At 43.5% G+C, this 14,858-nt stretch overlaps 1 long non-coding RNA gene across 2 annotated transcripts; it reads left to right on the top strand.

Annotated features, from left to right (window-relative positions):
- Positions 1 to 14: 14 nt before the first annotated feature.
- LOC140002432 (uncharacterized) lies at positions 15 to 14,753 on the top strand. 2 transcript variants are annotated; one of them, XR_011808973.1, is made up of 4 exons: positions 15 to 384; positions 1,762 to 2,979; positions 3,091 to 10,316; positions 11,897 to 14,753. It is a non-coding gene; the product is annotated as an uncharacterized lncRNA (long non-coding RNA). The 2 variants fall into 2 exon arrangements; XR_011808972.1 differs by having other exon boundaries at positions 1,762 to 10,316.
- Positions 14,754 to 14,858: the final 105 nt, after the last annotated feature.

Below are 14,858 nucleotides of genomic sequence, written 5' to 3'. Positions count from 1 at the left end.
TGGACGGTCAGAGTGTCGTCTGGTACCTACGCGCATGATGCAGCATCCCTTGAATGCAACCAAATCCGTGAACGTTTCACACGTCCTTCACCAAGAAACTAGTCTAAAGAATTCCTCCTCTGACTGCCTGTAACAGTGATGTACCTCCCAGATCTCCGTTCCCATACTGCCGGATTTCCAACCCGTCCGCCACTGCAGAGGTTCCTCACTCCCACCACTTGGGTGCAGGAGCAGCTCTCGGTGGCTGCTCGAGTTGTCGGCTCGATGAGGGTGAATCCATTTCCTAACCCTTGCTGCCGAATCCTCTTCGCTGGCTCGTAGGAGCTCGAGTATGTGTACCTTAAGGCATCTTTCCTTGGGCTTCTTGAGCCAGCAGAAACTGAGGTATATGCAAGTGCATTTGGGGAGAGATTTTACGGAACTACGGCACGGGCCTTAAGGGAATCAGAGAATGAGATAAAATTTTCACATCAGAGCCAGCCATCCCCATGGAGAAGCTGCTTGGCTTTCAGAGGAAGCCCAGGAGGCTTTTCTTGGCTTTCCCTTTTCATACTCTACCAGAGGCCTGCTCTGCTTTGCAGGTAACTAGTTGGTAGTAAAGTCCTGCTGTTAAAGTACAGCCTGAGCAGAGACATTAATTTGCAGATAGGCTTCTGTCATCAACGTGGAAATTTGGCATTTAACGCAGTTTGGCATTCAATCTCTGTTATCTGTGAAAAAATACAGTATGTCTTTTCTAAAATTGCACTTGATATTTTGCAAAGCAACGTGATGGTCTGGGAAGGAGGAGCAAACCAAGGGGGCACGTAAAAGGGAATGGAGATGGAGGCTTCTGGGAACGTAGAGCGCAAAAGAGAAGATTCAGGAGGAGGGCGTAATTTGGAGCCAGGGGGATGTGTGCAGGTGGATGTAACAGCAAGGAGACAACATCCAGGTGTAAAAAGGATATTCGGTACCTTCCCAGAGCAGCACCATAGCTGAGAAACTGGTTATGCTAGCCGGGAGACCCTGATTGATTTGTCCTACTCGAGGGGGGAGGAAAGGAGTCAGATTGTATTGATGAACTTGGTCTTAACAGCTAGTTTAATTATTTCTTTTAAAAATCAATAGAATTATCCTATAAGAAAGTTTCCTGCAGTTTCATGTTATTGATCATGTGTCATATTTTAAGTAATGTGCAGGGGGAAAAGTACGTTTCTAGGCAAAATCTTCATTATGATGGAGGGAGCAAGGCTGAGGTTACATACTCTTACGCTACCCAAATTGCTACTATGGAAATTTAGTAATTACTCCCAGAAGAATTTCTATAAAGCAGAAAGAGTTAAGGTTAAACTTAGAAAAAATCCATACGAGATAAATGACCAAAATACTTTAATTATGATGAGATGCTTAGTACTTTGTGTAATTGGATAATGACACTCTGCACTGCAATAAATTGATGGGTTTGGATTTCTTTTGAAGTGAGTTGTCTAGAAACATATATGGGCATCTTTCATCAGTGCACAGACCTAAACTGTGTTGCAGTTTCTGATGGTACTTGTGCTCCCTACACACATGCTCAGCCTCTAAAATCTTCATTAAAAATCATGGGTTTGGGCAACACTGGCTCCAGGAGTGGGTTGGACTTATAAAATTAATCCTGTTTCCTTTTAAAGCAGAATTTGTACCAGAAATGGACAGTGAGGCTCAGTTTCTCCCTTCAGTTCCTTTTGCCTTCTCACTTTGTCACCTGCTCACTTTCTCACCTGCTTGTTTCTCCAGAGCACCACCAAAATCTGGCTAACCAAAACCAGACTCTTCAGAAGACGGGCAGAAGGGAACGAGGAAAAATTGCCAGGTCTTCCATGTGTGTCACCTTCTCTTGCTGTCTCATACCACACAGGCCTTCTGAACTACCACGAGCGAGTTATCCATTAACGGTGGCAAAGAAAAAACAGTTCCTGTCTGGGTAGGCCTTGATGGCCAGAGCTGTGAGTGAAAAAAAAGTTAAAAAAAAAAGTTGGTTGTAGATCCAGGAATGAGAATGGTTAGGGTTTAAATTGTTCCCTTTATTTGGTTGTTGAAGAAACAAATAGCCCTACAGGATTGAGTGAGCTCCTGTTTTTGGAGTTCCTGTTTTTTTGAGCTCCTGTTTTTGGAGCTCCTTGGTCTCAGACGTGCTGTTGGGCCAGGACACACGGTATCTGAAGCTCTGCATTGGTTTTCTCCTGCGGAGACCAAGAAGAATCTGTGTTGTTGATTTTTAAGGAACTTTAGTTCTCATGGTCCAGGCAGGAATTTCATGGCAGCAGAATCTGGAAACACTCAGCCTGTTGTTTATCGATCAGGTACTGAGAGAAGTTGGGAGTCCAGTAAAAACTGGTTGAAATGCAATTCCTTCCAGGGAAAAAGGTTCACTGTCTTTGGTTGTTTGTCTTTATCAGTAAATGTGGCCAATATGAACAATATTGTGTGAGGGAGAGAGTCTCAGCTTCTTTTTATTCCTCGGCAGAACAAAGCTTCTGCCTCTTATGTGCGCTTCTGAGAGATTATTGTGAAATGGGATGGGCCACTGATCCAAGTCAAAATGAAGCAGCCTGACTCTTCTACCAGGAAATACTTAGCAGGTGTCAGGTAATTTCGTACTGTGTGAATCCTTCACATGATAAAGGTAGTGCTTTGAGTTTGGGGAAAGTGTACCCTGTTTCTTCCAGTCTGATATGCACATAGAGCACAGCACATGATGTTGGGTTTGCCTGTGGGAGACAAAGCCGATACCTCTGCAATGACCAGTGTTACATCTCGGTTGTGGCCATGGAGGGGACACCGTAAATCATTCAAATAAAGTCCATCTGTAATTAGCATAGGAGGGGTGGGTTTTTAAGCTTTGTCAGTGCAGATCTCATTCCAGACTACAAAAACTGGTGTTTCTGATGCTGCCTGTGAACACCCTTTCTTACCACCTCTTCACACACTGACTATTTCTACACAGTGGCCCAGGTGAGGTTCATCATTTGTGCTGGTATGCCCGTGCTGTTGTCCCAATGTGTCATCAGGATCCAGTTTTGGTCTAATAACTGCTTAACATCTGTACCGTTGCCTCTTTGACAGAAGTTTGATACGGCATCTGGGACCAGGACAGTTCCCATCCTGGGCCCGAAGCTGCTGTGGAGCTGGGTCTGGCTGACTCCTCACGCACCATGCACGTTCCCTCAGCCCAGCCACGCACGCCTTCTTGATCTTGGACAGGCAGAAGGAGACCCAGCCCTACGAACAGCTCTGAAATCTCCACTCCTCTCATCCGCAGGCAGCTGCCCCTGTCACCAAGGCCTTACAACTCCGTCTGTCCCCCCAACTGTCCCTCCGGGCTCAGAGCTGCCCATCTGCAGCCAAACGAGCCGTAGCCCCCAGCTCGTTGCACTGCCCGATTGCCTGTTGCCAGATTCCACGAGGTCCCGACAAGGTCCCTCTGATGCACTGCAGATAAATCTGGTACGTATATCGCTTCCTAATTTATGCTTTACCCTGCTCTTTTTTTTTCCAGGAGGTGAGCTTTTTAGCAGCTACATGGGTGTTACTGTGGTGACTGTAACCAGGCAAAAACATACAGTTCGCGTTGAGACGGTTCTACATTTGTGGACTTGGATACGATTAGGAGATTTCTAAAGGCATGCTGTATTTTTTTGCCCTTCCCTGCAGAACAGAGAGAGGTTTCTAATGAATTTTCAGTTATAAAGTGGAAATGTATGATTCATCTTCAAAAGCATGTGTGTATTAGTTTATATATAAACACACACATATTATGAACACAAATGTTGTGCCTTTTAGCTACTTAAAGATTTTGAAGAGCTTTTCACCGAGCATAATTAAGATTGTTTAGATGTTTTGACTCTGTGTTCCTTTACGCTTTATGTGGATTTCTTGTAAAATTTAATTTTAACTTAGATTGTCCAAGGTTTATAATTCTTGGGGTTTGAATAATTACATTATCTCTGTAATATATTGTACTGTAAATCACCGCCACGTAGCCTTTACATTGCCTCCATCTTCATGTTGTTTGTTTTTTTTCCTATTGTATAATGTAATTTCCCTGGTGTATGAGGCTTCTGAGGAGACAGCTCTCTGTGATTCGCACCTGGTGAGTGCCTTTCCAAAAAAACGCGAGAGTGTGTTGTCTGAAAGAAGTGATTATTACTCTTGAAACCCAGAACTATGCGAGTTTTGAACCCAATTAACTTGGTTATTTAGAGAAATGAAATAGAACAAATGGAGCAATTAATGAAAAAGAGGATTGTAGTGCAAACCTAAATTCTTAATATAGTGATAACTGCATATTAATCTCAGCAATTAGATATGAGCTGCTATTTTCCTCCAGTGTGCAACTCTGTCTGAAACTGTAGTGAATGTTAATAATATACTATAAAACTGATAATCTGTTTCTCTAAGATCATTTAAGAAAAAAAGGACCAAATGCTGCGTTTCTTAAGGATTCCATTTTTAGTGTCTTATAAGCTAACAGAGGACTGGCATGAAAATCCTCTATCATACAGCCCATTTTCAGTCAACAGAATCACAGAATGAAAGGGTAGGAGGCACACTTTGATCGGGTAGTTCAAGTGCCTTCCTATTACAACTGTTGCATTTTACCTGTTTAATTTAGTGCCTGGTAGCTCATGTGTGACTACAGCAGATCCCTCTGTAAGGCATCAAGCCTTGATCTGGACACTGATCAAGTGTCCAGAAGGGAGAGGAAAAAATTATTTCGTTCACTCTTCTGTTCCAGCTGTGAACCACCCCTATCATTAAAAATCTATGCAACTTTTTTTGGGACTCCACAAGGGGCATTATAGGGAGGATAAGCAGCAATTTAATTTGTTTAATGAAGAGCCTAGATACCCATTCTGAGTTCACTGTAGGCTTGACAGGGGAACTGTGGCTGTACTTTCAAAACAATGCCTGCAACTCTGAATTTTGCCTCTTCTTTTTTTTATTCTTTTCCCCTAGTACAAAACATAATCTTCATGTGTTCAAAAATTAAATGTAAAGTTACAAAAGAGGCTGCACTGTGGCTCCTCTGGTTTGCTTCCATACTGCATTGGGGCTTGCCCTTCCTTTTGCCATCCTATGTTTGTTCCAGTAAAATAAGCGATTGGGAGGGACACGAGCATGGTCCAGAGCTTATCCAGGTCTGCCATTTGTTTCCTGAACGACCTGTCTGTACAGATCTCAGACAGCTCATGCCAACACAAAGTAAAAGGAAAACCCAGTCCTGAAGTGTAAGTGTGAGGGAGAGAGCTGAGTATGCCGTGAGTCGACCTTGCCTTTTCAGTTGCGTTCTGAGCTTGGGATTTGATGTTTCAGGAAAGACTTGGCGTTGTCTGTGTTCTCTTACATTTGATCACTCTAACTTCCCCAACAGCAAAGGTTGCTCTCTGAAACCCTCAATATCCATTTGCTGTTCTTCCTTCACATTTGAAATCAAGCAGGCACAATATAAATTTCATGTACCTCCAACTTTTTTCATTCCACTTGGTAAACTTGTATTGATCCAGCTAAAACATTTAATAGGTACCAGGCGCACAGTGCTAGGAGATGTTTTCACATTTCCCATTATGTGATATTTTTCAGCACGGTACATCCGTTTGCGTTGGAAAACTTGCTTCATATTGCATGCTGGAAGGTATGAATGCCACTGAGTGTAGTAAAAGGAGGGGTGACCTCTTAGAGGATCCATAAGCTGGATTTGCTATGGAAAAAGTCTGGAGAGGGCCTGGAGGAGACTGACGCAGGCAGCCACTCCCAGCCCTGAGCACTGACCAGGAGGATGCCCCTCCACGAGAGCTTTATTCCTCGCCTGGAGGAGAAGGGTGTGAGCCCATGAGCACCCAGCTGTGCTCAGCACCGCGAGCTTTGCATGCTTCCCCTTCAATTCAAATAGGGTGAGGTGGAAGCATACCTATCTTCCTCTTTTCTGTAATTAATCTGAGAGAAGAGACCACATGGTGCAGCAGTTGCAGACTGAACATGCAGTGGTGGTGAGTCTCTATTGCTTATTTCGAACCCATTATTTCCTCTCTCTTTTCAAGTCAGCTGTATCGTTATTTTGCTCTTGGTGAGCTTTGCTCCATTTTGATTTTTACTCTATTCAGGCTTTTCCATGCAGTCTCTCATACACCTGCTTGTGCAACAAAGTATTAGTTCATTTTATCTGGAGGCAGCTGAACTGATGATAAACAAACTGTTTCAGAAAGTTTTTAGTGGACAGCAGTGTCAAGAAATAACAATTTGCATTATCTTCTTTATTATGTTTATTACTTCTTCTAAATAATGTTATTTAGCTGACAAATAGCAAACAGAGGCATTCTTGGAATTTATGTTTGTTGCAGTTATTATATCCTCTTCCCCCAGCTTCTAAATTGTTACATAAGTTAAAAGATTAAATACATTTTTGGAATATAAAGATCTGGGCAAGACTGAAGATGATTCCTATTTCTAGCTTTTTTATTCAAAGAACATATTTATTTAAAAAAAAAAAAAAGAGTAAATTTTTAATTAGGAAATGAACTGATTTAGAAATGTTATAAATATGAATTGTAATTCATTTTGTAACTGTTTAATATACAAAAAGTTTTAACGTACCTTCTTCAGTGCTCCCAGGTGTGAATACTCCTGAGTAGACAATTGAGATTAGACAGGTCTCGAAGTAAACTGGCATGTTCCAGCCTCTGACTTGAAGTACGATATTGTATACTCTTGCATATCATTCCCTCAGCTGGTCTTCATAAAACGGCCAGCTGAAGTATTGCTGAGCCTATGGAAATAGGAGCAAGTGTTTCCAGAGCTATCCCAGCAATGTTTTGCTTGTTAGGATGGGACTTCTGCTTCTGTGGATTCCAGCCTTGATGGAAGTGACTGATGTTCTCTGCCACACTCTAATGAGTATTTAAAACATTACGTATTAATGATGTGTTCGGATTATGGACAAAATTCCTCCCAACTGATCTGGCTGCTCCTTTCCTCTAAGGACTGTTCCCCGTGTGACTGCTGCTCTATTAATTGGATGTGGCAAGACTACCAGCTCTATGAGCTTGTGTGTGGAGCCAGAAAGAAACTTCCTGCCTGTGAAAGTCGGGTTTGTTATGGAAATCTGTAGGAATGTGCTAGCACTAATGGCAGAAGCCACAATTCCCTTTTTAATTAAAATACTCGATGTTATAATAAAGAGATGATTACTTCACTTATTCTGCGATTTTAGCTTAAAAATAAACTAGCACAATGCTTTTATCTTGATGTACGCATTGTTTGTGGAGAAACACTTCATCTGCTCCTTGTGTTGGGAGTTTGTATCTTATTGGGAAAAAAAAGGACTTGAAAGGTTTGACCCTTGACTGCTTCCCAGCAGTTTTCTGTGCATTGTAACAGCTAAATCAAAAACTGTTGCTCTTTTTTCACACTACTCCACTGATAATCTGGAACACAAAATGTCCCTACTCGAGAGTCAACCACAACATACACATACACACGCTGCCTTGTGCACCTTGTCTCTTCTAACGTTTCCGAGATCATTGCAGTATCTCCGGTACATCTGAATGAAGCATGGATTTTCAAAATTTGCATCTGTACAAAAACAAAGACAAAAGAACTTAGTCTAAATGAGTTAGTCAAGGGCAGGATGGAGGGCTATCATGTGCAGAACGCTGCATGGCCACAACATTTGGAGAATGGAAATGAAATTGTACTGCTCGTGCTCTGGCTGCATGGCTTAAACCATGTAGTGGTATGTAGCAGGTAGGACAGAGGACTTACCTTTGTCCCAGAGATGAACATCCTTGAGCACGTGTATGTATAGTTTGGCAACTTAAGCCTGTGAAGCAGGGACAGAGAACAAATTTCACCCTTGCAAATTGGTATCCATCTGTTATTCCTGGAAATCTGTATATATATTTTTTTGATTTGCAGGGGGCAGGTTTCTACAAGATTCCCTGGTGGTGGTTACATTAGCATTTTATATGCTGCTCATTAAAACTCTTGAGCTTTCGTGGCTCTCAGTATTAGTTTTTTAATATGCTACACTTCATATTGGCTTTTATTGCTGCTTTATTTATTTATCTATTTACTTATGTGGCTTCTCAGCTGTTAGGAATGTGGTCTACGCTTGTTTGAGGCTTTTCCTGTCTGTGCACAAAACCTGCTATTGATGTCTTTTTTTTTTTTTTTTCTTGCATATTTTAACACTCTGAGAGTGTTAAAGCTAAGAGCTAACCTTGTCTGTATTTGTCATGCAGATCAATTATTCTACACTGCAAACCCAAATCTCATATTACAGATGGAAACCAAGAACCCTTCTTAGACAGTTACTGGAATTCTCTTCTACCTCTGTACCATATTTCGGCTATACCACAGCTACAGAAATTCATAGCTGAATTGTCTAAATAAATCATTCTTAGCAAATAATGCCTCTTATTCAAAGGACACATGCAAACAATTCCCAGCCAAATGTTACTTATTGGCTTCTAAGTTCATGTGCTTTTTGAAGTGATCCCAATATCACTCTTCTCTTCTGGGCATCTGAACTTGTTTAAAGCAACATGTGGTTTCTCACCCTTCTATAAGAAAAAGGCAATTTCTAAATAGGGTGAAGAAAAATGTCATTTAAAGAAAAGCGTGTTTTATTTTAAGGAGTACATTCATGTTTGTGACGGCAGCTTTACTCAACAGAGAGAGAATTTTCTAGATAAAAAGGTCTTTCTTAGCAGTTGTTCTACATAAATTGGTATGGACAATTCAGACAGTTTTAATAACTCCGTATAAGACACTGAGAGGAGCAAAGCTTACATTTTCACAAGGCTTGTGAAGAAAAGATGTGCTTTCTCGTGCATTAATATATTTCATCAGAATTCCTGGGAAGCCATCCAGCTATACATAGTAAATATTTCGCATACCAATAAAGTGATTCCTCAGCAATTCAACCTCTCAGCACAAATGAGATTTAATTTATGATGAATATCTGCACCTGTTAAACAGTGAAATAGGCTTCTGACATAAGTGATACTTTTGCACTGCTATTTATCTAAATTTTAAAAAGGTCCTCTCCAGACTGTAATCTTTTAAATATTATAATTTCAAAAGCATTCACAGGCTTGAATTTTGAACTTTAACGTTGAAGAGAGAAGGCTTGTGATTTTTGAGCTAAAGTGTGTATATATATATATATATATGCAAGACTAAGATGAGCACCATCAAGGGATGCCATAAAATGTGCCTATTACCGAATTAGGTATTTGTTTTGTATATCTAATGATAAAATCGATGCCCAGCTCCATCAGAGGAGAGGTCCATCAACCTCTGTCTTTCTAGTATTCAATCAAGATTGAATTTGCAAGCTTTGAGGGAGAGAAATGTTTTTCCATCTTTTGAAGATCCATACTATACTAATTCAAACAGCTTTTTACACAGGGTTGCACCAGTTCACTCAAGCGCTGCTTTCAATATCTTTTCATTAAATCGATGCAAAAGGTTGTGTTGACCTTTTAAATATATATTTAAATCTGATCAGTGGAGCTTAAATCAATTAGGAACTGATTTTTAGCAAACTCTTAAGGCAAATAAGTGTGTCCACACGGGTTCCTCAGCTGTTCAACGAATTGAAGTGAAATCCAATTTAAATTAAGCAGCTGCAAACAAACCGCTGTTGTGCTGTGTGTGTGAATCCCAAATGTGCCCTCAAAGTTGTTTCTTTCAAACTTTCTCTTTAACTTGAAAGAGAACCCGAGGGAGATGTGGTGAGCTGAGAGCATTCCACACAGCCCGGGCAGGAATGAAGGGGTGACTAAACACGGCTGCAAAGAGCTTCCAAGCGAACATCCAGTGTTGAGCTGAAAGTGGCATGCCAACCTTTTCCTTACTGTCAAACGGCCATCTGTTTTCTGCTCTTCTCTCTCGGCAGCTCTTAACTGCAGCGAGTAAGTCTGGTGGCATCAGGACACCACCGCTCACCAGACTCCACCAGGAGGAGGTCGTCTCCATCCTGCAGCTAAAAACATCTGAAGAGAGTTTAAAGGAAATCCTTCCCCAGTACAATCAGCTCACGCTTGCTGGGAACTGGGACGTGTGGGATACCCAGCCTTTAGCTTGCCTTCACAGCAGCCCCGGTGTTTTCATGGAGCAGATTATTCCTCTCTCCTAAAGCATCACCAAAGACTTTTGCAGGGCTGCAGAGAAGCCCCTTGGTCTTCAAACCCCTTTTTTCTACAGGGGAATTGCAGACATTTTGATCTTACAGTATAAAAAGGAAGAGATGCAAAATGAACTGCACTCCGTAATGATTCTCAATGCACGTAAGATGGAATGAAATGTGCTTGTGGAAGGGACAGATTACCTGATAATTTCTGTACGCCAATAAACCCGCAACCTGGGTTTTGACGATTAAATTTAAAGAAGTAAAATACACATACAATAAAAAAGACAGCAAGGGAGAAAGGAGTAAATAGAAAGAAATAGCAAGGCAAACTGAGGGAAAGCTAGTTCAGCATAGGCAACTACCTTAATTATTAATCAGCTAGCATAAGAATGAGTTCCACTCATGAGCTTCTGGGGGCTACTGGTCCCTCAACCTCCCCCACCCAGATAAATTATCATCCACTCAATTTTCCCCTGTCCTAAAACTGGACAAGGAGAAACAGTTTTCCTTCTACTCTCCATAATGTTTTAATTAACTGAGTTTCGCTATATGAAAGATGAGTTAGGAGGAATCTTCCTGAGCTGCAGGATCCTTTCTAACCAAAGGCTGCTATTCAGTGGGGTTTTGAAGAAGCTTTCTTTGCTAGTCCAACCTCCAGCATGAGAAATGTATGTAAATGCAGGTACTTTGTCCCACTTCATGTGACCAGAGGAAGGTAGGAGAACAGGGCACTGGTTTTATGACTCCAGGGAATTAAAAGGGTCTGGTATGTGACGGTTTGTATGCACGTGGTGTTGTCAGGCCTCTGGCCTCTTCTTTTCCCAGCTTCCCTGATTCCTCAGAATTACTTATCAGATTCCCATTCAGACCTGTGCAACCAGTTATCTCGAATGATCGCAGACACACAAAAAAGAGGGATATGGGATGTGAGTGAACTTGAATATAAGGATCTTCCTTGATGATAAACTAACGAGTATTTCTATACAATGAGGTAAAGGAGTCATCTCCTTGACAGCTGTAGTAAACTCTGGGCCAATACAGAACTTCCTGTGTGTCTCATTAAAGCCTCCCTGAAGCTCTTGCATCATGTCCTGTCCTTCTTTTTCTTAACTCATATTGAAACAGCAGATAGGTGGGAAAGTATTCCTTCAGCCAAATATGGCTTTTTCCTTTCTTTGCAGGAATTGGGAGGGATCCTCTATTATTTTTATTTTTTGAAAAAGGACAAATGGGGGGTGGCAAATGCAAAGCTGTGGCTTGAAGCTTCTCACCTCCTTTTAAACAGCATCACTCCACACTGACCCTGTGGAGGAAGCTCCCAGACCACCCTTGCTGATAATATTTTTCTCTGATTTTATTGCTTATTCCCTCTCTGTGGCTGTGCCATATTCAAGACTGTCGAGAGTAGTTGTAGATAAGAATATGTGTAAACAGTGTTTCAGTGTCTCCCACACACCAGTCTGGAACTGCCTCTCCTCATGTTACCAAGCGTTCATGGATTTCCCAAATCAGTAGGAGTTCATTGATTTATATGTAGGCAAGCGTGTGTTACTACTTTGGCTACTCCTGTGGTTTTTCCTTGCTACTATTAATTAGTTTGCTAGTTTTTACATTGTTGCTTACTTGCAGTAGTAGATGCATATAACTACTTGAATTGAGCTATCATAACATTCTCTCTCTTTTTTTTTCTTTTTTCTTTTTTGTTTTTTGTTTTAATCCTCACTAAATGGATAAAAGGTGCTTTGTAAACTTTGCCTAAGCAACGAGGGACATCCAGACTATGATCCGGTGCTCAAATGATCAAATCATCTAGGTTGGAAAAGACCCGTAAGATCACCAAAACCAACATCACCCAACACGACCAAGTCTGCCACGAAAACACGTCCCTAGGTGCCACATCCACACGTTTCTAATTCCTCCAGGGACAGCAACTCCACCACTTCCCTGGGCAGCCCATTCCAGTGCTTAACCACCCCTTCCTGAAAATTCTTCCTGACACCTAATCTAAACCTTTCCTGAGGATGGAGAGCATCGAGGGGCAGGAGGAATGGGTCCAAAACCTTTCTTTGGAATCTGCCCAACATCCTCACCGTCGTGCACGGGGACCCTTCTATCCTGGTGATGTTTCTCTGCAGCAGCTGATGGTCAGGCATGGGGTGGGGGGTGAGGAGCCCACCGTGAGGACGGGTTTATTTGCTGAGCCTGGAACCACGCTCCCTGCTGCTCTTTTTCATGTGTGGGGAAAGGCTGTTTGCAGTAAATTGGGCACAGTCATTAAGTACCATGGCTTTTGCAAGCATCTGGTAGCCTGCAGGCTGGTTTTGAGTCATGACGGTTGGATGTTATTTTATCTGCAAGTTATCAAGCAGCTTGAGGTGAAACACCATGAGAAAGGAAGAGCAGCAATTAGTCACCATCCCATGAAAGGCTGCAACCTGCTCCCTTCTCTAAATTTCATCTGTTCTTCTTAGCTGGATTACCGGGGGTAGGAGGCTCCGTTTCTCTCCTGAGGTTTTAGTACTGGATTGCAAAGCCAGTGGTACTACACGGGGGTATAACATGACCATCATCTGGAAAACATGCACAGAGGCAGGGGGGCTGGGTTTATGCATAAACCAACCATAGTCTGGTCCAAAAATCTATGGGGTATATTGCTTAATCTACCCCATCTCTGTTCTTTGAATTCAGCTTTATTTTACCAAGCACTCTGGATTAGCGGGTCATGCTACAGAGCCTTGGTGGGAGGTTGTTTGCTCACTTCATGAACTTTGAGAAGTTTTGAGGCAACATGGAAAGACTGTAGGTTCAATTTTGTCCCAATCAACATTTGTGAATGCTGTCTGTTTGGGCCTCTACAAAAGCACATGGTGCTAGAAATCCCAACTTAGTCAAATCAAATGTTTTTAGTGGCATCAGCAGCTGGAGGGCAGACAGCCAGGCCCACAGATATTTAAAAAGTAATAAAATGTGCTTGACTTCCACTCCTCGGTTTGCAACCACTGAAGAGAAATGAGTCTCATATACCAGGTAATTCCTACTTAGGGCACTACCAAAAACACACCTTAAGCACTGAGAAGGTGAAGGCGAAGCACAGGAATGCAACAGCAAAAGTATTTTATAACAGTAAACTTGAGGTTTGTAAGCACTTAGTGGAGGACTGCCTCCCCCTATTCCCTGCGCTTTGCTCCTGACTGACTTGGAAGGCCCAGCCCTGCTCTCATGAGCATGGTTAGGGAAAGGTGTTGCTCTAAAGAGGGTTTCAAAGTATTTAAATTCTGCTTTCTGTCAGAATATTTTCATTCCTGAGGGTGACCTGAGGGGCCCAGAGAGACCCCATAGGCCCCTCGGTGTGCGTGCCGAGGCTGACAGAGTGGTAAAGGCTGAGGCAGCGGGGACAGGAGAGCAACATTTTCTGTCAGCATTTAACTTAAAATTCAGTTAATTTGGGGGGAGTTCCTCTCTGTTCTGTGTGGATCTCTCTGCTGTGGTACACTGGTGGGTTAAGTGTTGTTGGTACAGCCCCCAGGCCCCTGCCTGGCACCTGTATAGGGGCAGCTGTGGGAGCCAGGCCTGTAAGCGGCTGCCCGTCACAAATGGTTCCCCAGTGGTCCATGTGGAAAAAGACCAAGGGCTCGTGTATGGGGGCATCATTCTGCCAATAAACCCCTTGTAGGGAAATGGTGGTGGCTGCAGGGAAAAAAAATAAGGCAGAGACAACCACAGGACCATAAAGGAGAAGGACAATGACCGAAATAACAGGCACAGCGTTCGGAAGGTAACTGCACTGAAGCCATGAGGCTGTTGGTGCCCTGCCTTCTGGAACAGTTTGTGACGACTGGGAGAAGGAGTTTGCCCCGTTTTAATCGGGAGTAACCGCACTCAGAGCAGTTGTCATCTGCCACCTCGTCTGCCTGCCTCCCTGCCTTTTCGGCTTGGCAGTCTCCTCATTTTCCCCTGCGCGTCCCGGTGCTTTGAGAAACGAGCCCCTCTTCAGGGCATCCCCGGCCATGGGGGCTGCGTTTCTCTTGCTGTTGGTGCTCCTCAAAGCTGCAGCTGCCGCCACCTCCCCACCACACAGCCTGAAGGGGGGAAAAACGGGTCTGAGGGGGTGCGCTAGGGGCAGGAAACCACAGGTGGCACCGCCACCAGCACCCAAGGCGTTACTCCAGGTAGGCAGCAGCAGGCTCAGACCTTCCTGCTGCGGACTGGGCAGTGCCGCCACCGGTTTCGTGCTGTGAGGCACACGGAGGCCTGACGCAGCTGCCAGTGTCAGTGTTATGTGCACATAAACGTGTGTTGGTAAATAGTCACTAAATAAGCAGAGGGAGAGGGATTCCGTCATTTTATTCCACATCGCTTGGTGTCTTGTGGTGGTTTTTTGGGCTCGTTTTCTTCATGGCCAGGGCTCTAGTGAGTTGAGGGGACGTTAATGTGTATTCGGGGCTGAAATGTGCGTTTTTATTAAAAATCTCGCTTTGAACAGAGCTGCTTCACTGAGGAGCCCTCACAGAGGAGCCACCTCCCCCCAGCACCCCCCCCGACCCTTTCCAGGGCTCTGTTCCTTTAATGCCTGGCCCCGCCCCTCCCCTCCCCCACCGGCTCCAGGCGCGGCCCCGCCCCTCGCGTTGCGCAACCCCCGCGGGGGGGGGGGGCGATGAGGTAACGGCGCTGGGGAGGGGGGGCGCGGCCCCGCCCTGCG

The sequence above is a fragment of the Anas platyrhynchos genome, chromosome 1 (assembly GCF_047663525.1).
Source record: "Anas platyrhynchos isolate ZD024472 breed Pekin duck chromosome 1, IASCAAS_PekinDuck_T2T, whole genome shotgun sequence".
NCBI classification, from domain to species: domain Eukaryota; kingdom Metazoa; phylum Chordata; class Aves; order Anseriformes; family Anatidae; genus Anas; species Anas platyrhynchos.
The sequence above is the reverse complement of the archived record's forward strand: the minus strand, read 5'-3'. Positions and strand labels throughout refer to the sequence as shown.